Source organism: Lathamus discolor, chromosome 3 (genome assembly GCF_037157495.1).
Source record: "Lathamus discolor isolate bLatDis1 chromosome 3, bLatDis1.hap1, whole genome shotgun sequence".
NCBI lineage: Eukaryota > Metazoa > Chordata > Aves > Psittaciformes > Psittacidae > Lathamus > Lathamus discolor.
The window spans coordinates 43909239-43915030 of NC_088886.1; the positions used below are offsets into that span (position 1 = coordinate 43909239).

General features: G+C 39.8%; 1 long non-coding RNA gene across 1 annotated transcript; it reads left to right on the top strand.

Moving 5' to 3' along the window:
- Nucleotides 1-304: 304 nt before the first annotated feature.
- On the top strand, nt 305-4264 carry LOC136010956 (uncharacterized). The gene is made up of 2 exons (XR_010611105.1): nt 305-783; nt 892-4264. It is a non-coding gene; the product is annotated as an uncharacterized LOC136010956 (long non-coding RNA).
- The last annotated feature ends 1528 nt before the right edge of the window (nt 4265-5792 follow it).

A 5792-nucleotide genomic window follows, 5' to 3' on the forward strand; every position in this document is an offset into this window, starting at 1 on the left:
AGCTTTTCAGGTAGAGAGATGTTATTTTAAATCTCATAGATTATTGTGTGAATCAGCTTGGTTTAAAGCAACTGGCATAAAGAATGGAGTACAGCCTTAGCAGGACCAGCTGCTGAAACTTCCTGTAACAATATTCTGTATAGAACATCTGGTTGGTATACACTTTCAGGTCGTATTACTCAACATGAAGATACCAAGATACAATCTTGCGTTTCTTAAGCTGTCTTCAAATTATTAGTCAGTAGACTTAAGTACTGCTGTTATCCTGCATGGCAAGGATAACATAACATAACATATCCTGCCTCATTACTTTTCCCATCTCTGTAAATAGCACAAAAGGAAATTAAAACAAATTAAGTAAAGGGTTAACTTTAAAATATATCAATTATAAAAATAAAATATATCAGGTTGTGTGTAATAAATGTTGCATGGACACTCCCATTCAAAAATTAAGTTACTTTTGTTCAATTTAGTTTAGTTCATCAGGCCTGTGAGAGTGAGGAATCTCAAAGAACAAATGGTTACTTACAGAAAAGGGTTTTTTTTATTCTTTTTATCTGAGATGTGATCTCCAAATGTTTTGCATAATCAGCCTTCCTTACTACTGAGAGACAGTTATGTTCTTCTGTTTCTGTCTCTGGAAAGGGGACACTGTGACACCAAGGGCATAAATGCAGTCTGAATATACACTCTTGGCCAAAAGAATCCAAATTCAGGTGCATGAGGACCCATGAATTTTGAGACTGTAACTGATACGTATTTCGAAGAATTAGATATCATTAGGTAAGTAGCTGTTGTTTATTACCAAAAGAACCCATGGCTCCAACAGCAGTTCTTTATTGCTGCCAATTTTTGATGGGGTGTTTACTCTTATTTTTTTGTAATTTACAGATTTCTTGTTTCATTTCTGCTTTGAAAGGCACTAAAAATCAAAGAGAATGAAGGAGTTGCAGTGCCATCAAGTGCAAGCAGTAAACCTGAAAGGACAGAGAAGATATTTTTCATTAAAACTTACTTACTTCTTTTTTTTTTTTTTTCCTAGTAAAACTTAGTAATCATTACTGCATCAGCAATGCTTTATGAAAGTTGATAATCACCCTTAGTCCTGTATTTTGTGTAATTGCAAGAAAAACAAAGGCTGGCAATCAAAAGCTGAAATGTAATTTCTGTGCATGTAACAACAGCAATAAATTACTATACTCGCTATATATGTATAAAATTAGAAGTTGTCAACTTCTATCATTTTGAGGGTACAGGGTGAAGCAAGAACTGTGATTCCAATGCAAGTAAGTGATCTCTTTTAGAGTAACCTATGCATGTTTTAGATTTAGCACTAATTTGTGATAGAATGTGATATCTGCTATTAGATCCTGATGTTTCTTCCAGTGCGTATTTCTTTGAAACAGCTGAAATGCGCTGTCAGTTGCTGAAGCTTAACTCAGCAGGGTAAATGGAGAGCGGTGTAGAGTTTACAACCTCTGAGTTTATTGAGCCTATACTGAGATCATTTATTCTTCTAGATTTTTCTGTGGGTTTTCTTCCCCTTGCTTTATTTTTTAACTCTCCTTCCTTCTTCCTCCTTCCCCCCCCCCCACCCTGGCCTAATGGCTACTATAATTCTCAAGTGCTTTTATTCCCTGTAGCCTCTAATATATCCATTCTGTTTTTCTTGTTTCATTGATGGCAATTTCCTTCTCTCTACTTTTAGGTATTTTTTATGTGAACGTTCAGACTTTGAAATCAATGTCCTTTTAAAGAGCTGTTCAGTCCTGGATTTTCTAGGTATAAATGATCATTCATTGCATGTGTATATACAAGCACATATATATACATATGTACACAAATTTGGGACTCAATCTCTTATTTTCTTAAAGCTGCTCATAGTTCTCTCATTTTTAGTCCATATTATAATTCCTTAAGAGCATCCAGAGGATGATGGACATTACCTTATATATATTCTCTGCACATCTCCAAATGTAGGTATTACTTGGGATGTGTTAAAAGCATGGGCAAACAATGAAACATTAACATAGTAAATACCCAGTTCTCACTTAACTTTGCTAGATAAATTCTTGGCTTAAAACTTGATTGTCCTAAAGTCCACCTCATTCTCTGTCAGAGGTTACTTCTGTCACAGAGCTTGCGGAAAGGAAGGACTTCTTGTGCCTCAGACGTGATACAAAACCTCGTGTATGCGGGCACAGTTTTGATGCGCAATTGTGTAGTGAAAATGCTGGCTTAACCAGTCTCTTCTTGTTTCCACTGGATTGTGCCAAGCTGTATCACCACATTATGAACCATGTAAAGGAATTAATCTGATTGAAACTCTTTCCCCATGTTATTTTTCAGCCTGATAATTTGATGTGGAGCCACAAGAGCAACTGGGTTGGTACAACTGTTCACAGTGTGAGGGCAGGATGATATAGCAAGAGTGGAACTGCTTAGGAAACATCCCATCGCTGCCTAAAACTCGGATCACCCATGAAGCTAACAGGCTAGACTAACTGATGTCATTGTGTGTGGTTTTGTCTGTTGACTTCAAGGAGAGTGGTAAATTCTGGCAGGAGTACAGGAGGAACTGCTGAGAATGATCATATGCTAAATTATTTCAGCAAAATTTGTCAATTTTGGGCAGTCTGTTAGGTTTCCAGGAAAGGCTTACTGAATAATGTATGTGAACTGCACCAGTCAAGGGAGCAGCAGATGTTAGAGGGTTCTTTCTTTTTTAAATGCAAACTGATTAAAGGACGCAGAGGTCAGTGCTTTCATAAGATTAAAACTTGTTACAGTGGTAGAGCTAAGGAAGTGGATAAAATTGTAAGAGTTTGATGAAACAGAAGGATAGATGCATCCTGACAAAATGCAAGGAAAGTTAAAGAAAAAATGTTATTTACAAGTTTTGGATCTTGTTCTCCTAGATTTCAATAGCTGGAATTCCTTTTAGCACTGCCAGTGGCAAGTTAGATTCAGACTGGAAGCCTGGGGTGAAGAGGTTCCTATGTATCAGACACAACAGAATGCACCTGAGAATACATTTATTTAAAAGAAAAATTACAGCTATTCCAAATCCAGTTTAATTAATAATTTAGAAATTTGAATTAATAATCTAGTCCTAGAAAATGTCATGGTTTTCTTCTAGTAACTAGATCTGCTGAATCTGCAGCACTCCCATCTCTCAAGGCCTATTTTAACCTGGATAATGGGGCAAACCCCTTTTGCTCTGCATCATCCTCAAAAATGTACATGTTGCTGACTGAAACATGCTATGCATGGTGATGTTGCTTAAAAGTATTCAATATAAATTGCTGATGGTACGAGTTTTGCCATTGCTGCCAGTGGTGATCTTGTCCCTGATATTCTGCCATTTGATTGGTTTTATTTAATAACTCCTTCCTTTGCTACAGCATTGGACAGGTCCCTGCAGTGCCTCCACTCCTTCATTTGGTTTGATGTTCCAGCAAAAGGTTAAGACCAGTCACGCCTTCCAGAGAAATAGAGGATTCCAGAGAGAAGATGGAGAAGTATGGGACATAATGTTGTGGTGATGGATATATGTCCCCAGGTGTGTGAATTTTCTGTCTTCTGAACAGTGGAAATGGCACCTACAAGCTCTCACTCAAACAGTAAGACTAGGGTGGTACTGGAGGTTACACAGGCTCGTTATCAGTGTTGCAGTGCTGTGCAAGAGATGTGAAGATGTCTATACATCTTCACTTCAAATTGAGTACTTGCTTGTGCCGAGATGAACTTGGGCTTTTCTCCCTGTTGGCGATAAGAGAGGGTGACAGAGGCTTGGCTAGACAGAGTGCCTGTGTGGGAATGATATTATTTATGACAAAATAACATAAGCTAGTGCCACATAAGTCATGTATGGACAAGCTACACATGTCTGAAAACCTGTTGCCTCCTCTATTGCATTGTTTTTATCATATTGCAAACATAATAATGTAAAATTTCATAAGCCTCATAAATTGAGCAACTGTGTGAGTTGGTTAACATTATATTCTCCCAGTGCATATACAGTGTTCCTTTTCAAGATGCATCTAAATTCTTATTATTGCATGAAGAAATTGGCTTATTTTCACTTCTGTGCAATACAGTGAATCAGAGGGGTATGTATTTGTTCCATTAACATGTTGTAAAAGAAAAACGTGCACTTCCGTTTTCTTCTGGAAGTTTTGCTTCACCTTCCAGTGAGATGGGATGTATTGATACTGTAAAAACATTAAAGATGTCTGGATGCATTTTCCCAGTTTTACTTTAAGCTTCTTAGTTTTTGAATATTTGCAGTGGTTTTAGCTTTTTACACCAGTTGAACATGTTGAAACTTATGTAGGGAGCATTCTTCTAGCAGTTCTGAAGAATTATTATTTACTGAAACTAATAGAATAATTAAATGAGTTTGAAGAAGAATGATCAGATACGAAATACCTACTGCCTTTCTCTAACATACAACTACTAGCTGCATGTCAAGAGATAACAACTTGTCAGGTTACAGTCAGAATATAAAAGTCAAAAGATGACAACTTTTTAATGGGTTGTTGCTTAGCAGGGAGAGGTAAAGCAGCCATTCCTTGGTTTTATCTTTCACTTGCCTTCAGTTCCCTGTGATCCAGACCTTTGTCCCAGTGACCTCTGAGACTGCCATGTGAGGTGAGGAGCTTCTCCTTTACGTGGCTTTCACTGTCCTTAGTATTCCTCGTTTAAAGGTCTGATATCATCAGACTCTTACCCTACATAATATCCTTTTGTTGCTCATAGTGCAACTTTTTGTAAGCGAGGCCAAAAGCAGAAGTGCAAGGGCATACATTTTTTTAATGATTTTTTTTTTTTTTTTTGCTTTTCCTGCTCTAATTAACTGAGTAAAGACACAGACAAATTCTTCTAATTAAATTGGGGTTGAGTTGAGTTTGGGGTTGAGCGTCCTGAATTTTATTGCTTAACTAAAAATAGAATCACAGAATAGTTAAGGTTGGAAAGGACCTCAATATCATCTAGTTCCAACCCCCCCACCATGGGCCTGGTTATTCCTGTTTTAAAAGCACCACCCCATCTAAGGGCCATAAAGACACATTTCTGCCTCCAGTTCTGTTCCAACAGTAATTTTAAACATGGTTGCCTCTCTGAGAGAAAAGGATGGCACAGGACGAGCGCTGCTCATGAAGACTTTGCATAATTATATACAGTTTGTGCACTGATGCTTACTACCTTCAGTGTCAAATCCCAGGAGCGACCGTGCCTGGTTGTCTACCGTGCTCTTAACATTTTTCCATGTGGCACACTTGAACGGGGGAATTGGGCTTAGACACCATGTTCACTTAGTATGAGCACCGGTCCTGGGTTCAGCTTGAACTGACACGGCAGCACCGTGCAGAAACATTCCGGTGGTACTTGTTGAATTCTGACTTTTAGAAACCTTTTAACCTTAGGTGTTTGTTTAAAAGCCTTTTAGCTGCATTTGGTAAATGTATATAAAGCTGCACTGTCTGGAATAGGGGCTGTGTTCCTGTGTCTGCTCTGTAAGTGGGATCCTGGTGCTGAGGCCTCGACTGCACCGGGAGCAACGTCACTTTGAGGGAGCGGGCGCGCAGGTGCCGCAGTCCCCACCAGACCCGGGGCAGGGCCCTGCGCTCCCGATGTGCCCCCCAGCGCCTGTCGCCGCCGCGGGGCCGCGGCCTACTCAGGCCGCCCCGAGGCCCGCCGGTGGCGGGCGCCACCTGCCCGCCCGGCGGCAGCGCCGCGGCACAGCCCGCCTCCTGCCGCCGCGCTCCCCGCGCCCATAGGTCGCCCGG